The sequence below is a fragment of the Balaenoptera acutorostrata genome, chromosome 8 (genome assembly GCF_949987535.1).
Source record: "Balaenoptera acutorostrata chromosome 8, mBalAcu1.1, whole genome shotgun sequence".
Lineage (NCBI taxonomy): Eukaryota > Metazoa > Chordata > Mammalia > Artiodactyla > Balaenopteridae > Balaenoptera > Balaenoptera acutorostrata.
This window is the reverse complement of record NC_080071.1, coordinates 55,496,064-55,518,925: the sequence shown is the minus strand read 5'-3', so window position 1 is coordinate 55,518,925 and position 22,862 is coordinate 55,496,064. Positions and strand designations below refer to the sequence as shown.

General features: G+C 41.8%; 1 protein-coding gene across 6 annotated transcripts in view; it reads left to right on the top strand.

The window, feature by feature from the left end:
• HECW2 (HECT, C2 and WW domain containing E3 ubiquitin protein ligase 2) overlaps positions 1-22,862 on the top strand; it is a 434,057-nt gene that overhangs the window by 44,679 nt on the left and 366,516 nt on the right. The window contains exons 1-2 of one of the 6 annotated variants that reach the window (XM_057550881.1): positions 21,664-21,734; positions 22,162-22,308. The exons of the other annotated variants lie outside the window; for them this stretch is intronic. The gene's annotated coding sequence lies outside the window, so the exon portion shown is untranslated. Of the gene's footprint in view, positions 1-21,663; positions 21,735-22,161; positions 22,309-22,862 lie in introns of those variants that run through there. 6 annotated transcript variants of the gene reach the window in all.

Genomic DNA, 22,862 nt, shown 5'->3' with positions numbered 1-22,862 from the left:
TCAATGTTGATGGCCGCTGACTGATCACGGTGGTGGTCGCTGAAGGCTAGGGGTGGCTGTGGTGATTTCTTAAAATAAGACAGTAATGAAGTCTGCCACACTGACTGACTTTTCCTTTCACAAACAATTTCTCGGTAGCATGCAATGCTGTCTGACAGCATTTTACCCACAGTAGAACTTCTTTCAAAATTGGAGTCAATCCTCTCAAACCCTGCTGCTGCTTCATCAACTAAGTGTATGTAATATTCTAAATCTTTTGTTGCCATTTCAACAATCTTCATAGCATCTTCACCAGGAGTAGATTCCATCTCAAGAAACTACCCTCTTTCCTCATCCATAAGAAACAACTCCTCATTCATTCAGGTTTTTTCATGAGATTGTAGCAATTCAATCACATCTTGGAGCTCCACTTCTAATTCTAGTTCTCTTGCTATTTCCACTGTATCTGTAGTTACTTCCTCCCCTGAAGTCTTGAACCCCTCAAAGTCATCCATAAGGGTTGAAATCAACTTCTTCCAAACTCCTGTTAATGTTTATATTTTGTCCTCTTCCCATGAATCACACATGTTCTTAATGGCACCTGGAATGGTGAATCCATTCTAGAGGTTTTACATTTACTTTGCCTTGACTTATCAGAGTAATAGCACTATCTGTGGCAGCTATAGCCTTATGAAATGTATTTCTTAAGCAGAAATAAGACTTGAAAGTCAAAATTACTCCTTGATCCATCAGCTGCACAATGGATGTTGCATTAGCAGGCATGAAAACAACATTTAATTTCACGGTACATACCATCAGAGCTCTTGGGTGACCAGGTTCATTGTCAATAAGCAGTAATATTTTGAAAGGAATCTTTTTTTTTCTTCTGAGTAGTAGGTCTCAACAGTGGGTTTAAAATATTCAGTAAACCGTGTTGTGAACAGATATACTGTCATCTAGACTGTCTTGTTTCATTTTTAGAGCACAGGCAGAGTAGATTTAGCATAATTCTTAAGGACCCTAGGATTTCCAGAATGGTAAATGAGCATTGGCTTCAACTTAAAGTCACCAGCTGCGTTAGCCCCTAACAAGAGTCAGCCTGTCCACTGAAGCTTTGAAGCCAGTCATTGACTTCTCCTCTCTAGCTATGAAAGTCCTAGATGGCATCTTCTTCCAATGTAAGGCTGTTTTGTCTACATTGAAAATCTGTTGTTTATTGTAGCCACTTTCATTCATAATCTTAGCTAGATCTTCTGGATAACTTGCTGCAACTACTACACTTGCTGCTTCACCTTGCACTTTTATGTTATGGAGAGAGCTTCATGCCTTAAACCTCATGAACCAAACTCTGCTAGCTTCAACTCTTCTAATGCACGTTCCTCACCTCTGTTAGCCATCATAGTATTGAAGAGAGCTAGGCCCTTGCTCTGGATTAGGCTTTGGCTTAAGGGAATGTTGTGGCTGGTTTGATCTTCTATCTAGACCACTAAAACTTTCTCTATATCAGCAATAAGGTTGTTTCACTTTCTTATCGTTTGTGTGTTCAGTGGAGTAGCACTTGTAATCTCCTTCAAGAACTTTTCCTTTACATTCATTCACAGCATGGCTGACTGTTTGGCACAAGAAGCCTAGCTTTTGGCCTATCTCAGCTTTCAACACGCCTTCCTCACTAAGTTTAATCATTTCTAGTTTTTGATTTAAAGTTAGAGACACCCGGCTCTTATGCTCACTTGAACACTTAGAGACCATTGAAGGGTTATTAACTGGTCTAATTTCAATGTTATTGTGTCTCAGGGAAGAGGGAGGCCTGAGGAGAGGGAGTGAGACAGAGGAATGGCTGGTCAGTGGAGCAGTCAGAACACACACACATTTATTGATTAAGTTCACCGTCTTATATGGGTGCATTTCATGGCTCCCCCAAACAATTTTAATAGTAATATCAAAGATCACTGATCACAGATCACTGTAACAAATATAATAATAATGAAAAAGTTTGAAAAATTGTGAGAATTACTAAAATGTGACACAGAGACACAAAATGAGCAAATGCTGTTGGAAAAATGGCTCCAATGGACTTGCTTGATGCAGAGTTGCCACTAACCTTCATTGTGTTAAAAACGCAATATCTGCTAACTGCCATAAAGGAAGGTATGCCTATGGGGCCTATGAATTTTCTTTCCAAGTAGTTAGTCATAGTCTCTGTGCTTTTTATTATTATTATTGCTGTTGTTATTTTATTATCCAATTCTTCCTTTTCCCATAGATCTGAAGTGCATTCTGTCCTCTAATAAAATTTTGTGTATAACTTGTGCCTTTTATGAAGTGAGATGTTTTGATAGGACCTATATTGATTTTTCTTCCTTACTTAGTCTTACATGAGGAGAAATCTGTTCATTCTTGACGTAGGCCATATTTATCATTATTCTTGGTGTCCTTATTCTGGGTTTACCTTTTAGGTTTTATAATCTCCTTTTGGCCTTTAAGCTAGAGGGCTGAGTGCTGTGTACTGTGTTACTGTGGTCTTTATTGTTTGTGGATCTGTTGTCTAAAGCAGGGATTTTCTGATATCTTGTCTTTGTTATCTTTTTATAAGGGTGAGAATTTATTCTTGGATGATCTGAAAACACTGCAAGTAATTTCCAAGCCAGCAGTGTTGTACGCCACAGAGCCTATCGCTTATTGTTCTTCTAGGCTGAACTTATCCAATGATTGACTTCATTTTTGTGGATCAGAGTACCTCTCAGCCCCACTGCCTGCTGGGAAGTGTGGTTTGTGGGCATTAAAGTAGAATTAGTACAAGAAAAGTATTGGCACAGGAGAGTAGCTCCCAGCTGCTTTAGAAAGCAGTATGAGGGAGTAGTTTGCTTCCCTTTGTGTGCAAAGCCCAGACTGGGGTTGGGGGGCACACATATTTTGGGATGAAATTCTGATTACCTCTCTCCTTCTTCGATTTAGATCTCAGATGAAATGGGGTTAGTTAGGAGATGTTTCTCCAGTTTTTTGATAAGCCATTGAGCCATTTATGGAGCTTCCAGGACCATGAAAATGTCGCTGAGAAGACAATGAGCCAAGGAGGGTAAATCAGGAGTTGCTTATTTTCTGCCATTGTAATTAAGAAATCTTTTAAATAAAGAACCTTCCCACCTCCCTCTGAGATGTCTGTGAGGTACCTTTCCTGGTGAACAACTCCGTGGCTTCTGTCCACTTGGGGTTGGGTCATTTGCGTGAGATGCTGAGGTTACTGACTGAAGAGACTTTATTGGTTATGTGAAAATGACAACTGTCATGTAAATGTGTTCTGAGACTTCTGTGGGTTGGATATTGTTGATGGCTCAAGTTAATGGTGCCTTTGGTTAAACACTGATGTAGTATGGGGGGCATCAATTTGAATATTAAGCTGTGTAAGAGTCCCCTTTGGTCCAGTGAGTCATCAGCCTGTAGACCTCTCCAGACTGTTGTTTTACAAATCAGAGTTAAATGCAGATGTCTTCTAGACCAACAGTTTGGAGCAATTTTCTACTGTGTTTTCTTGATCATTGCTTCATCCTGCTAAGGAGCCTGATGGCAACTGGGTAGTGCCTGGGAGTATAATATTGTTGCAGCGTGTAATGCAAACATCTGTTACTATTTGTAATGCTCTACTTACTTGTTTACTTGTTTTTTAATCCATCTCCTCCATAGTCTTAAGCAGTGGACATATCTGTTTTATTCTCCGTTGTGTGCCCAGAGCCTAGTGTAGTTATCAGACATGAGACAGAGGCTTCATACATATTTGCTGAACGATTGAAGAACTTGAAAGAGTCCCAGTACTTTCAGGTTATAGGGGAGTTATATACTTACATTTCTGATTTTCGTTGGCTAACCCACAACTTTAATTAACTGGGTTTCAAAACTCTTTCAGGTATAGTAGGATTACCGCGTGTAATCCATACTGTTGAGCAGGATTTGAACAAAATGGTGTTTCTGGAGAAGAACCATTATTTGCATGTGAAATACATTTTCTAATGTCTTGCAAAAACAGTTGTTAGCTTCTAGCTTATCTAAATTTGATTCCTAGAAAGCAGCTGCAGTAAAACCTAAGAGCCCATGAGAAAGGACGGGATTTTCCTCCCGTTGGGCCCCACTACTCTCAGCCTTCCTGGGGCTCGGTGCACAGCCATCTCCCTTCTGGGGACTTGATCAAGCTAGGTTAACGGGAACAGTTTTGGTAAGGTGGGATGGAAATCTGGAGGTGTTTCAGGGTCTAGGGTTATGTTGAGAGGGTCCCAGAGACTTAGACTTCAGTCTCAGGCTGGATCTGGAAATTCCTTTTTCTTGATTCTCTGAAGTGGAAAGATCCTCCCCTTCACTGCCATTCTGGCCTCCAGCCCTCTTCCACTGAAGGAGAAACCAGTGGAATCGAATGGTGGAGACTCTGGGCCGGCGGCAGAGGAAGGTGAGAGGGAGCCTAGGGCTCTGGCCAGGGAGCGAAGACACTTAAGGAACCACAAGGAAGCAGAAGACAGGAAGGACTTCTCTGTGCCTCTCAAAGGGGTCATGTGTGGAAATGGTGATTTAGGAAACAATAAAATAACTCCCGGTACCATTCTCTGTACTCGGTGCTTCTTCTTTTAACAGTAAGATTATTCTGCTAATGGGCTGTATTTCTGTTTTCTCTGAAATTGAAGGTTAGATTGTCTTCTGTGAGTGAGACAGATAGAGGCTGTCTGGAAATTTTGAGGAGAGTGAAGAAAATAAGAAATAGTTGTCATGGAAGTGGACCAGAGAGCTGCGTAGGGAAAACTTAGAAGGATTTCCAGGCAGCTGAGGACCTGAGGTATTCCAATAATAATATTTGAATTAACTGAGATAAGGAAGAGAAGGGTACGAAGTGATTCAGGGTGGTGTTTGGTTATGAAAGCTGGAGAGAAATGCCAAGTGACAAAAATAATACAGTTTAGTAATGAGCTTGATGTCCTTTATTCAAGAGAAATAATCCATGGATTGGGGGAGTTCAGTGCCCCACAAGCAGTGGAGTGCTCTTCCTGCGGGATTTGGGGCAAGAGGGAGTTTCATAGAGAGTTAGAAGAGGCAGCAGGGAAGGAAGGCGTGATTGGCTAGGAGATTGGGGACTTCCTGGCTAGCAGATCCTATTTTCTAGGGTAAGGGAGGCTGGTTAAAGCTAAGTTGGAGGACTGTGATTGATGTATGTTAGGACACCTTGACAGATGTTTCCCATAAGTGCAGGCTGTCTTAGGTTTAGATTTGTGAGGTGGTCTGGACCACTGAGGTGGTCTCCATTTTGTGGGTCCCATTATACGAATTAATTTTATTAGTAGAGAATGTCAAGAAAGAGTGGTAGTCAACAGTTAGAAATGCTAGGAAAAGAAATTCAAGAATGAGAAGTATTGCTGATAAAATGAAAGAGGTCACCGATGACCATGGAGAGGAGAGTTTCAGGCAAGATTTGAATCCTGAAGTCAGATTGCAGAAGTTTATGAAAGGAATGCATGGCTATATTAAATTATATTTCCTCAGAATTTAGTGTAATTTTTCAATTCATATTTATTCTCTTCCAAATCAGGGAGTAATTATTACACATCTAAGTTTAAAAGAAATTTATAATCGTGTTTACTATTTAAACAAAATTACTGGATATTATATTTAGATGACTTGAAACCATATAGTATTGCAGAGATGTAAATCTTTATGTAGTGTGGGGAAAATTTACACATATATAAAGAAGCATATTGAATTCAAGCATTTGTATATTCTGATTCATCATCTGGAATTGAGTTTGAGCAACAAATAGAAGCCAACTTCTGTTACGTGGTGTCTACAAATATTAGTCTTTCCACTTCCTAGAGTGGAATGATTCAAAATAGTTGTGTTTTCTATAGTTTGTCACTTTTTAACAATAGCTTGAAATTTTTTGATCTTTTAAGATCTCATATAAATGTTTGTGAAAAATAGCATCTAGTTACTGTTTCTTTTCACTTAAATTCCTGCCCCTGCCTTTGGCTATAAGAGTTATATTGTGTTTCTTCCTAATAAAATGAAGTGGGTGTGTCTCTTGGTTGTTTTCACTGTGAGATTTAGTTTTTTAGTCCCTATGGTATTGCATTTCTTTGGCTCTTTCTTAGCTTATTCAGCAGATAGAGCTGTTTACCTGGCTTGCTGTGATGGAGATGAGAAGAACATTTGGATTTTATTGAATTTTCTAGTTGCCCTTGCAGACTATGGACTTCTTACTGGGCAAAAAGAGAAATACTTAGGTTTTATCCTAATTGGAAGTTTGAATGTTTAGCACTGTCTTGCTTATGTGCAAGCAATAAGGCATGAAAGATTTAAAATCTTTATTGATTTCATTAGAAATTCTTTTTAGTCGTTAATCTTCTTGGGTGTAAATAAGGTTCCTTTAGCATTGTTATATTGACTGTATTTGTAATAAAACTGATGATCAGGACCAGGAAATGAAGTGTGGATGGAGACTACTAAGCAAGAATTAGGATCTAAGCCGGTCCGTCTACCTCTGCATGGCCAGGGCACTAACCAGTAGATGAGTTAATCAGACTAGTGTCAGATTCCAGCCTGAGATTACAGACGGAGATACAGTTCAGAAGGGTAAGCAGGGAGCCAGGGTCAGAGTACTGCACATCTCAAATAGAACTGACAAAGAAACAAGTCTCTGACCGTTGAAAACCCAAGAATTGGGCAAGCCTCAGAGGTCAGTGTAGCCCAGCAGGTTACATTGTCGTCTTTCCTTTAAGGTCTTTTGCTCATCAGTGAAGCCTGTCAACTAGACCCTGACAAATGACTGTCCCCTCGAACTGCTGAATCATGCCCTCTCTTGCCTTTACCTGGTGGTTCACACACCTTGTGAGAAATGGTCTATGGGCCAGTTCAACCTAGAATATTATAGCATTGCCTGAAACAAGGTAGGTCGTTTGGTAAATATACTTAGCTTACCATTTCTTGTAGGTTTTTCTGGGAAAATGTCTGTGGAAGCAACACTTATGAAAATTGCTTATGTTTTTTTTTTTTTTTTCTTATTTTATTTATTTATTTATTTATTTTTGGCTGTGTTGGGTCTTCGGTTCGTGCGAGGGCTTTCTCCAGTTGCGGCAAGCGGGGGCCACTCTTCATCGCGGTGCGGGGACCGCTCTTCATCGCGGTGCGCGGGCCTTTCTCTATCGCGGCCCCTCCCGTCGCGGGGCACAGGCTCCAGACGCGCAGGCTCAGCAATTGTGGCTCACGGGCCCAGCTGCTCCGTGGCATGTGGGATCTTCCCAGACCAGGGCTCGAACCCGTGTCCCCTGCATTAGCAGGCAGATTCTCAACCACTGCGCCACCAGGGAAGCCCCGAAAATTGCTTATGTTATAATCTGCCTGCATAGATAGAAACCTTAACCAAAAAGTGTTTTTTTTTTTTTTTTTGGTAGGAGCTGCGGTTTTTATCTACCGGGGCAAAGGGCCAGAGAGACCTAGACTCAAAACCAGGGTTCTGCACGCTGCCGTGGGCAAGTCAGGTTCGAACACTTGCAAAATAAAGAGCCCACCTGAAAGCTGATCTGGCCCTCAATTCCCTTGCCTGTGAAATGGGTACAGTGTTGTGGAGAGAACAAGGTTGCCCCAGGCCTAGATGAGGCAGGGTGCATGGAACGCACTGCTGAGTAAGAAGCAGGACAAAGACATGGCGGGACGCAGCGGCCCCGGGAAGCAGGCACCCTGTTCCATCTGCCCAGAAAACTGACCATAGAGCACATGTTGAGCAGAGCAGCGCCCCTGTCCTCGGCTGACTTCAGGGACCAGTCGTAGAGAGTGGGTACGTGGCGGGCCTGCACCCTCTGGGCGCGAACCACTTGACTTTTGTTGTCTTACTAGATCTTTCCAACAGCAGTGAGGGGTCAGTGTCATAGACGGGGAGACTGCTGAGGGTGCACAGCCTGGAGTGAAGGAGCCAGGGTTGGACCCAGGTGTCAACCTGCTCAACCTGCAGGCCCTCCCCCAGGTGGCTCCTGCACCCTGAGGGGGCCTGTGCAGCACCTCCAGAAGGGACTCTGCCCTCTTCTGTGAGACCCACCTGTCACTCGTGTCCCCTCTATTTCCATCATCAGCACAAGTGTCTGGAAGACCTTAACAGGCCCATGGTCTTCTGGGAGCATAATTAGGTTGCTGGAACCACCGGTGCAGAGTTGCGTTTCGCAGTACACGGAGGGGCCTGCCCCTGAGCTCACTAGGCATGGCCACGTCAGGATCCTTTTCCCCGAGAACCAGAGCCACTCACTCACTGCCCCGTTAGGATGTCTGGTCCTCAAGAGGAGGGGCTCTCTGACACATGAGGTCATCACAACAGCTCCTGCCTCACTTTATTTTTTAATAGACATAAAAAAAAAAAAGTTTCAGATTCACTGAAAAGTTATGAGTACGGAATGCCCTTATTACACTCCCCCCCGCCCCACATACACACATACGCACACGATTTCCTTTATTATTATTATTATTTTTTTTCATTTTTATTTTTTAACATCTTTCTTAGAGTATAATTGCTTTACAATGGTGTGTTAGTTTCTGCTTTATAACAAAGTGAATCAGTTATACATATGCATATGTTCCCATGTCTCTTCCCTCTTGCATCTCCCTCCCTCCAACCCTCCCTATCCCACCCCTCTAGGTGGTCACAAAGCACTGAGCTGATCTCCCTGTGCTATGTGGCTGCTTCCCACTAGCTATCTATTTTACATTTGGTAGTGTATATATGTCCATGCCACTCTCTCACTTTGTCACAGCTTACCCTTCCCCCTCCCCGTGTCCTCAAGTCCATTCTCTAGTAGGACTGTGTCTTTATTCCCATCTTGCCCCTAGGTTCTTCATGACCTTTTTTATTTTTTCTTATATTCCATATATATGTGTTAGCATACGGTATTTGTTTTTCTCTTTGACTTACTTCACTCTTTATGAGAGATTCTAGGTCCATCCACCTCACTACAAATAACTCCATTTCGTTTCTTTTTATGGCTGAGTAATATTCCATTATATATATGTGCCACATCTTCTTTATCCATTCATCTGTTGATGGACACTTAGGTTGCTTCCATGTCCTGGCTATTCTAAATAGTGCTGCATTGAACACTGTGGTACATGACTCGTTTTGAATTATGGTTTTCTCAGGGTATATGCCCAGTAGTGGGATTGCTGGGTCGTGTGGTAGTTCTATTTTTAGTTTTTTAAGGAACCTCCATACTGTTCTCCATAGTGGCTGTATCAATTTACATTCCCACCAACAGTGCAAGAGGGTTCCCTTTTCTCCACACCCTCTCCAGCATTTATTGTTTGTAGATTTTTTGATGATGGCCATTCTGACCAGTGTGAGATGATACCTCATTGTAGTTTTGATTTGCATCTCTCTAATGATTAATGATGTTGAGCATACTTTCATGTGTTTGTTGGCAATCTGTGTATCTTCTTTGGAGAAATGTCTATTTAGGTCTTCTGCCCATTTTTGGATTGGGTTGTTTGTTTTTTTGATATTGAGCTGCATGAGCTGCTTGTAAATTTTGGAGATTAATCCTTTGTCAGTTGCTTCATTTGCAAATATTTTCTCCCATTCTGAGGGTTGTCTTTTCATCTTGTTTATGGTTTCCTTTGCTGTGCAAAAGCTTTTAAATTTCATTAGGTCCCATTTGTTTATTTTTGTTTTTATTTCCATTTCTGTAGGAGGTGGGTCAAAAAGGATCTTGCTGTGATTTATGTCATAGAGTGTTCTGCCTATGTTTTCCTCTAAGAGTTTGATAGTGTCTGGCCTTACATTTAGGTCTTTAATCCATTTTGAGTTTATTTTTGTGTATGGTGTTAGTGAGTGTTCTAATTTCATACTTTTACCTGTGCCTGTCCACTTTTCACAGCACCACTTATTGAAGAGGCTGTCTTTTCTCCACTGTATATTCTTGCCTCCTTTATCAAAGATAAGGTGACCATTTGTGCGTGGGTTTATCTCTGGGCTTTCTATCCTGTTCTGTTGATCTATATTTCTGTTTTTGTGCCAGTACCATAGTGTCTTGATTACTGTAGCTTTGTAGTATAGTCTGAAGTCCAGGAGCCTGTTTCCTCCAGCTCTGTTTTTCTTTCTCAAGATTGCTTTGGCTATTCGGGGTCTTTTGTGTTTCCATACAAATTGTGAAATTTTTTGTTCTAGTTCTGTGAAAATGCCAGTGGTAGTTTGATAGGGATTGCATTGAATCTATAGATTGCTTTGGGTAAGAGAGTCATTTTCACAGTGTTGATTCTTCCAATCCAAGAACATGGTCTATCTCTCCATCTATTTGTATCATCTTTAATTTCTTTCATCAGTGTCTTATAATTTTCTGCATACAGGTTTTTTGTCTCCTTAGGTAGGTTTATTCCTAGATATTTTATTCTTTTTGTTGCATTGGTAAATGGGAGTGTTTCCTTAAGTTCACTTTCAGATTTTTCATCATTAGTGTATAGGAATGCTAGAGATTTCTGTGCATTAATTTTGTATCCTGCTACTTTACCAAATTCATTGATTAGCTCTAGTAGTTTTCTGGTAGCATCTTTAGGATTCTCTATGTATAGTATCATGTCATCTGCAAACAGTGATAGCTTTACTTCTTTTCAGATTTGCATTCCTTTTATTTCTTTTTCTTCTCTGATCGCTGTGGCTAAAACTTCCAAAACTATGTTGAATAATAGTGGTGAGAGTGGGCAACCTTGTCTTGTTCCTGATCTTAGTGGCAATGGTTTCAGTTTTTCACCATTGAGGACGATGTTGGCTGTGGGTTTGTCATATATGGCCTTTATTATGTTGAGGAAAGTTCCCTCTATGCCTACTTTCTGCAGGGCTTTTATCATAAATGGGTGTTGAATTTCGTCGAAAGCTTTCTCTGCATCTATTGAGATGATCATATGGTTTTTCTCCTTCAATTTGTTAATATGGTGTATCACATTGATTGATTTGCATATATTGAAGAATCCTTGCATTCCTGGAATAAATCCCACTTGTTCCTGGTGTATGATACTTTTAATGTTCTGTTGGATTCTGTTTGCTAGTATTTTGTTGAGGATTTTTGCATCTATGTTCATCAGCGATATTGGCCTGTAGTTTTCTTTCTTTGTGACATCTTTGTCTGGTTTTGGTATCAGAGCGATGGTGACCTTGTAGAATGAGTTTGGGAGTGTTCCTCCCTCTGCTATATTTTGGAAGAGTTTGAGAAGGATAGGTGTTAGCTCTTCTCTAAATGTTTGATAGAATTCACCTGTGAATCCATCAGGTCCTGGGCTTTTGTTTGTTGGAAGATTTTTAATCACAGTTTCAATTTCAGTGCTTGTGATTGGACTTTTCATATTTTCTATTTCTTCCTAGTTCAGTCTCGGAAGGTTGTGCTTTTCCAAGAGTTTGTCATTTCTTCCGGGTTGTCCATTTTATTGGCATAGAGTTGCTTGTAGTAATCTCTCATGATCCTTTGTATTTCTGCCGTGTCAGTTGTTACTTCTCCTTTTTCATTTCTAATTCTATTGATTTGAGTCTTCTCCCTTTTTTTCTTGATGAGTCTGGCTAATGGTTTATCAATTTTGTTTATCTTCTCAAAGAACCAGCTTTTAGTTTTATTGATCTTTGCTATTGTTTCCTTCATTTCTTTTTCATTTATTTCTGATCTGATCTTTATTATTTCTTTCCTTCTGCTACCTTTGGGTTTTTTTTTGTTCTTCCTTCTCTAATTGCTTTAAGTATAAGGTTAGGTTGTTTATTTGAGATGTTTCTTGTTTTTTAAGGTAAGATTGTATTGCTATAAACTTCACTCTTAGAACTGCTTTTGCTGCATCCCATACGTTTTGGGTCATCGTGTTTTCATTGTCAGTTGTTTCTAGGTATTTTTTGATTTCCTCTTTGATTCCTTCAGTGTTCTCCTGGTTATTAAGTAGTGTGTTGTTTAGCCTCTATGTGTTTGTATTTTTTACAATTTTTTTTCTGTAATTGATATCTAATCTCATAGCATTGTGGTCAGAAAAGATACTTGATGTGATTTCAATTTTCTAAAATTTACCAAGGCTTAATTCCTGACCCAAGATATGATCTATCCTGGAGAATGTTCCATGAGCACTTGAGAAGAATGTGTATTCTGTTGTTTTTGGATGGAATGTCCTATAAATATCACTTAAGTCCATCTTGTTTAATGTATCATTTAAAGCTTGTGTTTCCTTATTCATTTTCATTTTGGATGATCTGCCCATTGGTGAAAGTGGGGTGTTAAAGTCCCCTACTATGATTGTGTTACTGTCGATTTCCCCTTTTATGGCTGTTAGTATTTGCCTTATGTATTGAGGTGCTCCTATGTTGGGTGCATAAATATTTACAATTGTTATATCTTCTTCTTGGATTGATCCCTTGATCATTATGTAGTGTCCTTCTTTGTCTCTTGTAGTAGTCTTTATTTTAAAGTCTATTTTGTCTGATATGAGAATTGCTATTCCAGCTTTCTTTTGGTTTCCATTTGCATGGAATATCTTTTTCCATCCCCTCACTTTCAGTCTGTATGTATCTCTAGGTCTGAAGTGGGTCTCTTGTAGACAGCGTATATACGGGTCTTGTTTTTGTATCCATTCAGCCAGTCTATGTCTTTTGGTGGGAGCATTTAATCCATTTACATTTAAGGTAATTATCGATATGTATGTTCCTATTACCATTTTTTAAATTGTTCTGAGTTTGTTATTGTTGGTCTTTTCCTTCTCTTGTGTTTCCTGCCTAGAGAAGTTCCTTTTGCATTTGTTGTAAAGCTGGTTTGGTGGTGCTGAGTTCTCTTAGCTTTTGCTTGTCTGTAAAGGTTTTAATTTCTCTGTCAAATCTGAATGAGATCGTTGCTGGATAGAGTAGTCTTGGTTGTAGGTTTTTCTTCTTCATCACTTTAAATATGTCCTGCCACTCCCTTCTGGCTTTTAGAGTTTCTGCTGGAAGATCAGCTGTTAACCTTATGGGCATTTCCTTGTGTGTTATTTGTTGTTTTTCCCTTGCTGCTTTTAATATTTTTTCTTTGTATTTAATTTTTGATAGTTTGATTAATATGTGTCTTCACATGTTTCTCCTTGGATTTTTCCTGTATGGGACTCTCTGTGCTTCCTGGACTTGATTAACTATTTCCTTTCCCATATTAGGGAAATTTTCAACTATAATCTCTTCAAATATTTTCTTAGTCCCTTTCTTTTTTTCTTCTTCTTCTGGGACCCCTATAATTCGAATGTTGGTGTGTTTAATGTTGTCCCCGAGGTCTCTGAGACTGTCCTCAGTTCTTTTCTTTCTTTTTTCTTTATTCTGCTCTGCAGTAGTTATTTCCACTATTTTATCTTCCAGGTCACTTATCTGTTTTTCTGCCTCAGTTATTCTGCTATTGATCCCTTCTACAGAATTTTTAATTTCTTTTATTGTGTTGTTCATCTCTGTTTGTTTGCTCTTTAGTTCTTCTAGGTGCTTGTTAAACGTTTCTTGTATTTTCTCCATTCTATTTCCAAGATTTTGGATCATCTTTACTGTCATTATTCTGAATTCTTTTTCTGGTAGGCTGCCTATTTCTTCTTCATTTGTTAGGTCTGTTGGGTTTTTGCCTTGCTTCTTCATCTGCTATGTGTTTCTCTGTCTTCTCATTTTGCTTAACTTACTGTGTTTGGGCTCTCCTTTTCGCAGGCTGCAGGTTCGTAGTTTCCATTGTTTTTGTTGTCTGTCCCCAGTGGCTAAGGTTGGTTCAGTGGGTTGTGTAGGCTTCCTGGTGGAGGGGACTAGTGCCTGTGTTCTGGTGGATGAGGCTGGATCTTCTCTTTCTGGTGGGCAGGTCCACATCTGGTGGTTTGTTTTGGGGTGTCTGTGGCCTTATTATGATTTTAGGCAGCCTCTCTGCTAATGGATGGGGTTTTGTTCCTATCTTGGTAGTTGTTTGGCATAGGGTGTCCAGCACTGTAGCTTGCTGGTCGTTGAGTGAAGCTGGGTCTTGGCGTTGAGATGGAGACCTCTGGGAGATTTTCGCCATTTGATATTACGTGGAGCTGGGAGGTCTCCTGTGGACCAGTGTCCTGAAGTTGGCTCTCCCACCTCAGAGGCACAGTCCTGACACCTGGCTGGAGCACCAAGAGCCTTTCATCCACATGGCTCAGAATAAAAGGCAGAAAAAGAAAGAAGATTAAAAAAAATAAAGTAAAATAAATAAAGTTATTAAAATAAAAAATAAAAAATAATTATTACGAAAAAATTTTTAAAAAGTAATTAAAACACCCCCCAAAAATGGACAGACAGACCCTAGGACAAATGGTAAAAGCAAAGCTATAAAGACAAAATCACACACAGAAGCATACACATACAAACTCACAAAAAGAGAAAAAGGGGAAAAAATATATATATCGTTGCTCCCAAAGTCCACGTCCTCAATTAGGGATGATTGTTTGTCTATTCATGTATTCCACAGATGCAGGTTTATCAAGTTGTTTGTGGAGCTTTAATCCGCTGCTTCTGAGGCTGCTGGGAGAGATTTCCCTTTCTCTTCTTTGTTTGCACAGCTCCTGGGGTTCAGCTTTGGATTTGGCCCCACCTCTGCATGTAGGTCCCCTAAGGGCATCTATTCTTCACTCGGGGAGGGAGGGGTATGGAGTGCGGGGCGAGCCTGCGGCGGCAGAGGCCGGCGTGACGTTGCACCAGCCTGAGGCGCGCCGTGCGTTCTCCCGGGGAAGTTGTCCTTGGATCACGGGACCCTGGCAGTGGCGGGCTGCACAGGCTCCCAGGAGGGATGGTGTGGATAGTGACCGGTGCTCGCACAGAGGCTTCTTGGTGGCGGCATCAGCAGCCTTAGCGTCCCATGCCCGTCTCTGGGGTCCGCACTGATAGCCGCAGCTTGCGCCTGTCTCTGGAGCTCCTTTAAGTGGTGCTCTTAATCCCCTCTCCTCGCGCACCAGGAAACAAAGAGGTAAGAAAAAGTCTCTTGCCTTCTCGGCAGTTGCACACTTTTTCCCGGACTCCCTCCCAGCTAGCCGTGGTGCACTAGCCCCCTTCAGGCTGTGTTCAAGCAGCCAACCCCAGTCCTCTCCCTGCAATCTGACCGAAGCCCGAGCCTCAGCTCCCAGCCCCCGCCCACCCCGTCGGGTGAGCAGACAAGCCTCTCGGGCTGGTGAGTGCTGCTCGGCACTGATCCTCTGTGCGGGAATCTCTCCGCTTTGCCCTCCTCACCCCTGTTGCTGCGCTCTCCTCCGTGGCTCTGAAGCTCCCCCCCTCCGCCCCCCCGCAGTCTCCTTCGCGAAGGGGCTTCCTAGTGTGTGGAAACCTTTCCTCCTTCACAGCTCCCTCCCACTGGTGCAGGTCCCGTCCCTATTGTTTGTCTCTGTTTTTTCTTTTTTTTTGCCCTACCCAGGTACGTGGGGAGTTTCTTGCCTTTTGGGATGTCCGAGGTCTTCTGCCAGCTTTCAGTAGGTGTTCTGTAAGAGTTGTTCCACGTGTAGATGTATTTCTGATGTATTTGTGGAGAGGAAGGTGATGTCCGCGTCTTACTCTTCCGTCATCTTGAAGCTCCTTCCTTTATTATTAACATCTTACATTAGTGGTACATTTGCAACGATTGATAATACGGTATTGATACATTATTGTTAACTAGTGTCCATAGTTTGTTCAGATTTTCTTAGTTTTTCCCCAGTGTGTTTCTTCTGTTTCAGTATCCCATCAAGGATACTACATAACATGTAATTGTCTACCTCACTTTTTTTCATTCTGAAGGTACGGTATTGAGAGGGGAGGTTAAAGAAGCACATAATTGCTTAACTTGTCCTTGGCTTTAAGTCTGAGCAAAAGGGACGGGGCTGCTTCCGGGGGCTGCGTTTTGGTGTTGTGTCTGATGGGTGACAGCCGAGTGGGGTGCTGGGTCCTGGGGAAAGGCAGGGCCCTGAGGAGGGGCTTCCCTCCAGAGCAAGCCTTTTCAGAGCGGCCTGTTGGGTTAGGGTGATGGGAAGTTATTGTGTAGAGGATAGAAAATTTCTGTCTGGGGTGATGAAAACATTCTTGTCATGGATAGTGGTGATGGTTGCACAGATTTACTTAATGCCACTGATTGTACACATAAAAATGGTTAAAATGTTTAAGATGTATGTATATTTTACCACAATGCTTTTTAAAGCTGAAGAAATAAAGACGCGATTTAATTAATTTATTTTTGGCTGCATTGGGTCTTCGTTGCTGCACGTGGGCTTTCTCTAGTTGTGGCGAGCGTGGGCTACTCTTCCTTGCGGTGTGTGGGCTTCTCCTCGCGGTGGCTTCTCTTGCTGTGGAGCATGGGCTCTAGGCGCACAAACTTCAGTAGTTGTGGCATGCGGGCTCAGTAGTTGTGGCACATGAGCTTTAGAGCGCAGGCTCAGTCGTTGTGGCACACGGGCTTCATTAGTTGCTCCACGGCATGTGGGATCTTCCCGGACCAGGGATCAAACCAGAGTCCCCTGCATTGGCAGGCAGATTCTTAACCACTCTGCCATCAGGGAAGTCCCCTATAGATATGATTTTGATGTAGACTTTGAAGGATATGCAGATGTTAAAAGTGAGTGAGAATGGTAAAATCGGAGAAAATATAGTTTTGACTGGCAAAATTGGATTTAGGTTAATGAAGTATTCTTTGGAACCATTAAAATGTAAATATATGGATAAATCTTACAAACATGTTAAGGGATAGAAGATTCCAAATGATAGGTTACAACATAATTCCACTCAGATGCAGTTCAAAAACGGGTAAAACGAAACTATACTCATTTGGTATGTATTCAGAAGTGTAAAACTATGAAGGAAAGAGGAAGTGATTTTCCTAAAAGTAATGATAGTGATACCTCCTAGAGGAAGGAAGGATCTGTGATCGGGAAGGGACTCCTGGCTACTGACAGTGTTCTGTTCTTGACCCAAATGGCAATTACGCAGGTGCTTGCTTTATAATTATTTGTTACACTGCATATTTATGTCTTATGCATTTTATTTATCTGTTATGTTTTCCAATAAAAAGCCTTTAAAAAGGATATAATGACTACTGTAGTAAAGCATGGTTTCAGATTTAAAGGGCTTCTAAGTTTGTGTTATGGGTTGAATCATGTCCCCCCCCTTAAATGCGTATATTGAAGTCCTAATCCCCCAGTACCTCAGAATGTGACCTTATTTGCAAATAGTGTCTTCACAGAGGTAATCAAGTTAAAATGAGATGATTAAGGTGGACCATAATCCAGTTTGGATGGTGTCCTTGTAAGAATAGGAAATTTCAACACAGAGACACACTTGGAGGGAAGATGTTGTGAAGAGACATAAGAGGAACATGGCCGACTACAGTACAGGCCAAGGAGAGAGGCCGGGAACAGATTCTCCCTCACAGCCCTCAGAAGGCACTGTTCCGGCCAACCCCTTACCTTGACTGTGGATTTTTGGCCTCCGGCACTGTGAGACATTATATTTCTGTGGCTTAAGACACCCAGTTTGTGGTATGTATTACAGCAGTCCTAACAAATACAAATACAGTTTGGAAAACTAATAAGGACTTTATGTTTTAATCGGTGGCTTTACTAATCACAGTGTCCTGTTTTAGGGCCTTTCAAAGTAGAGCAGGGACAGCTACTTTTCCCAAGTGACTCAGAATCTCTAATTAAAGTGATTGAAGAAGGCTGGGGACAGACGTGTTTTAGTCTTAGGTCATCCAGCTTTTTTTTTTTTTTTTTTTAAACTTTGGGTTTATTTATTTATTTATGGCTGTGTTGGGTCTTCGTTTCTGTGCGAGGGCTTTCTCTAGTTGTGGCAAGTGGGGGCCATTCTTCATCGCGGTGCGCAGGCCTCTCATTATCGCGGCCTTGTTGCGGAGTACAGGCTCCAGACGCGCAGGCTCAGTAATTGTGGCTCACGGGCCCAGTTGCTCCGCGGCATGTGGGATCTTCCCAGACCAGGGCTCGAACCCGTGTCCCCTGCATTGGCAGGCGGATTCTCAACCACTGTGCCACCAGGGAAGCCCCAGCTTTTGTTTAATATAACAGTTATCTAATTATCTGTCAGAGCATTGACTATTTTTTTGCCTTTTCTCTTTTTGTAAACATCTGTCTGTTTTCTGTAATGACTTCATAGTGGATTTGTTATTGGTGTTATTTAAGCAATGAGTTGAATTCCTGTATTAAAGTCATCCCTACCATGAAGAACAGACCTCACTCAAGTTCCGTCAGGTGATGGGAGATGCACAGGGAAGGAGACCCCCAAATGATGTACAACATGATGTACAGCAGTATAATTCCACTCAGTTGCCCCTCAGTTGCTGGTGTAAAGATGAGTTTCTTTGCTGCCCTTGAAGCTAGGCATGATCATGTGACAGAGTCTGGCCGATGGGGTAAGAATGTGCCCTCCATTTCTTTTTCTCCTTCTTGCTGACTGGGATATGCTGAGACTTGAACTAGCCATTGGGAATTAGAAGTGGACACTATTCCTGCCTGGCCTGGTTACCTCTGGACTGTTAAATGTGAAGACATGAATACGTCTCTTGTTCAAGCCACTTTTCTTTTCAGTTTCGGTGTAATAGCACCTGACTCTATACCCCCAACTAATATACTCCAGTAGTTAGAGGTAGGTGAGGGCTATAGGTCTCCCACCGGTGGCCCCGCTCCCAGATATGAAAGCAAATGTTAATTTGTGAGAAGGCATAAAAATACATCTACAGCCTATTTTGTAGCTTTAATAAAGTCTATGTCTCTGCCTTTTTTGGTGTCCCTCCCTTTGCTTAAGAGGTTCACTTGAGGAAAACATGATAATATTGTAGAGGCAGGATTCAGTTAAACTTAGAGTTAGCATTGGGCAACCACAGTCTTCCAAATAAACGTGCCTCAGTGCAGAATCCAGCCGGGGCCAGGTTTCTGAGTCCAGCCTTGTCAACGTGCTAGGTTATACCCCTTCATGGAATTGTGGGGATGCCCCTGAAGTATTTCTAGCCAGTTCACAAGTCTTGAACATCTTAAATTTCAACAATAAAAACCGATTTCTAATGTCTATTTTGATAGCAGACAACCTCAGCTCTTGAGTGGAGGTAAAGATGGTTGGAAAACTTACAGTAGCTGTCTTTTAATATGGCCTTTTGATTAATTGGGTCTTCCAACTATATTGTAAAGGAAATTTCAGACCACAAAATAGTAGCGGTAGTACTTTCCTGATACTTAGCTTCTTGCTGTGTTGTCTTCTTCTCTCTTTCTCTTCAGTCCTAGATACTTCCTTCTCCCTAGAGTCCTCAGAGCTTTTGATTATTCCTGGCTTTTCCTGTTTTAGAGTTTGTTTTTATTTTCTCTAGATTTTTTTTTTTTTTTGGTGTGTGTGTATGTGTGTGCCTTTCTATTATATGACAACTTTCTCTGTACAAGTTGCATTCAAATACCCTGAGAAAGGATCTTATTGAGTTGCTCGATCACTGTACACGTTATCCCTCCTGGGGTTGAGCTTTCATGGCTGGCCACCTTGTAAGCCAGTGGCCTTTCTCATGTCTGGTCTGGAGCTGACATCTTTAGGTCAGGCACCAAACCGTGGTCCAGATAGTTGTAGCCAGGGTTGCAGGATAAATTTACAAAGGTTGAATGCTTGTGCACAAGAAACTGTATCTGGACCCTGTTCTTGAAGGGAGGGCAGACACCAAGCTTCTAAGACTCCTCTCCAATACTTGCCTTGATGCTTGAAACTGAATAGTGACATAAAGGTCACAAACCAGATATTCTGGTAAAAATCTGACAAGTGTAAAGTTCCACTCAACTAATGTTTATAGAGCATCTGCTAGACACAGTGCTAGACTGGTCATGAAGTCATCCAAAGAGCTGAGTTTAGTGGGGGAGACATGTAAACAAACGATGACAACAGCTTGAGGAGAAAACAACTGTTTGCTTCTCTCTAAGGCATTGGTTAATTAGGACAAGGAACTGGGAAGTGGCACTAAGGGGAGGCCCTCAAAGAATCTAACCACAGACAGGATTTGTGTCTGAGTGGAGGAAGTAATACACTGCAGCCTTTATTTGCATAAAAATAGCTATAATAGGAGCTAAACTTACAAAGATACACACTTCTGTCTTGTCCTGTGAATTTCTTATAGAATTAAGCATAAACAACTCCTTGTAATTAAAACAATGTGGATTTAAAGAACCCACCTTAATCAAAGTATAAGAACTATGTGTTCACCTTAATTGAAAATACCATTGATGTATCCTGATAGTTGGAAACCGTTGACTATGTAATTTTGCTACAGTAAATGGTATTTCGATGCTAGAATTCACTGGAAGGAATCCATACCACTTAACCTGGAGGATTTATGAGTTCTCTTGGGTGCCATAGAAGTTAACAATCTATTAAGTGGTTTTCTGTTACTCTTAGTTCTTGGGATCCAGTGATGCGTCACCTTAAGGACTTGGGAACTAGGGATATATGATTGCCCTCTGAGAGTTAAATGGAGCAGAGACAGAATGACTGCAGACCTGCCAGGTGGATTAGCCATATGAGCGTGGTTTAAAAGAGAATGTGTCAGTGCAAGTGAGGTTAGTCAGGTGTCAAAGGACAGACGGATGACCAGGATGAGCCCTGGCCTGCCCTGGTGTAGACACAGATGCATTAAACTACTTTAAATGAATGCTGATTGAATATTCAAGTCATATTATAAACTCTCCTTAGTCCAATTCCACTTTCTCTGTCAAAACTCTTATGTATTAATCAGGACTTCTTGCTGTTTGTGAGAGATAGAAATCCACCTCAAAGTGGCCCAAGCAAAGGAGGGAATTCACTGTTTCCAATAAATGAAAAGTTCAAGGAGGATCCTGGTTGGCTCTGATGTTTAACGATATTGTCAGGCAATGTCTCTTTCCATCTCTTTGTTTGGCTCACCTGTTGGGTTCATCTTCAGTCAGTGCTCTCTCATTGAGGTCGCTCTCTGCATCTCCCAGCTCACATCCTCATGGTTTAGCAAACCTAACAATTGCTGGGGCAGTTTCAGCCCCATGACTGGCCAGACCTGGGACACGTGCCCACCCAGCCATCTAAACCATAGATTTAATGGAGGGCGAGTCATTCTCAGAAGTAAAATTTTCAGAGTAAAGAGTAACGGATTTGGATAGGCAGAGATGGCAGTTCTCCTCTGTTGTTCTGCTATTTGATTTCCGTGTGATATGCCTGTAGGAAGAAAACGCACTTGCCTCCATGTTAATTGTTTCCGGACACCTTGACAGAGTTTTCCCTGTAAATTAATACACTGGCATTCTCTGTGGGTATGTGTTTACACACATACACCCACGCACACACACATGTGGATCTTATGAGTTACAATAAGGTGAATTTGCCCCTGAGAGAAGGGTCTGCTCTGAATGTGGCAACCAAGAAATCAAGCTCCAAAGCCTTCCAGACTGAGATGCGAAGTCTGGACTTGGGCAAAGACTGTGAGACCAGTGTGAGACCCCGTGGAGGTCTCCTTTCCCTTGCTGTTTTCCCTTGCTTTTTCCTTTTGAATCCCCACACCATTTACCACATTGTGTGTGTGGCATGCCAATTTTAAAAAAGGGCACGGCAACAGGAAGACTGGAATTGCCACACCAGATCAGACCTGTCATCCAGCCAGCTTTGTATGTAATATAAATACTCTCTAGAGACCTCTGCTTTGACTTGCTCTTTGAGAAGTAGCACTATTATTTTTCTTGCTCCTACTGCATGCTCTGCAAATATGACTCTGGATGGAAATCATTTCCAGAAATGGTACCTGTGGAATCGTGAGGTAATTTTGCAATGGTGGGCTGAGACTTTCTGGGGGTTTGTTAGCTGGAGTTGTCGAGGCTGAGGGGGAGTTGGTGTGTAAGCCGGGAGAGAAGGGGGCAGTGGCTGTTCAGGCCTAGCATCTCCCTGTTTCTCCCCTTCCTGTCCCTGTAACAGCGAAGAACTCCTGTTCCTCAGCTCGGGGACAAACGGAACTTCACTAACCACTCTTGCCGGCCCCAGATGGTAAACATTTTCATCTGGTTTTTCAAGGTCCCATGAGGCTCCGGAGGGTGGCCAACTCTAGTTGGGTAATTCGTCCTTCTGGGGACGGGGCTGGAGGCCTCGCCTATGTTAGGGCTTGGGTAAGGAGCAAGGCTGTTCTTCTGGTCTTGCTTTGATGGAGCTGTGCCAGTTCTTTTGAGGAAAATCAGTCTTTTTCCTTTCAGGCTGCCTGCAGTGTCTCTGGTGCCTGCTTTGAGAGCTGTTGGAGGTGGTTGCTTTGCCCCCTTCATCTTTGGCTCTCCTTCGCCTAGCAGAGTCCTGAAATCTGGGGGCACGGGGCTGCCTGGGTGGTAGATGGATCGAATGCCATGGTAAGGTCTGCCTAAGGCTGTCCAGATATTTTGTTACCAATTCACCTGTCTTTCTGAAGAAACATTACTAACAGTGTCTTAGAATATGAAGGGCAGCGCACAAAGGTGAATTAAATACTGAGGAGGAGAGCAACATAAAAGTTCAATTTCTGTTGTCACCTGTGCTGTCAACAATAATATGAATAGTTCACCTTTGTGTAGAGCATTTTATGTTGGGTATATAACTTCTTTTTATGCACATTTATACATACATTAAAAATGTATTACACCGTTTCTAGAATTATCTTTTTGGGTTGATTATTGAAATGTACCTTAAATTTAAATTCTGGGAAGTTATGTGCATCTTAATTTGTAACACTCTTCACTTGTAAATTTGTATTTAACTATTAATGTCTAAAATACTTTCTGACTATTCTGACTTTGATTACTAGAATTTGGAAAATATGGCAAGGTACAAAGAAAAAATAAAAATCACTGAAATGCCACCTTCCAGTATATTGCAGTTCCTCACAGGCTTTCTTGCATAAGCTGCGCCCACAGTGATTCCTCCATGC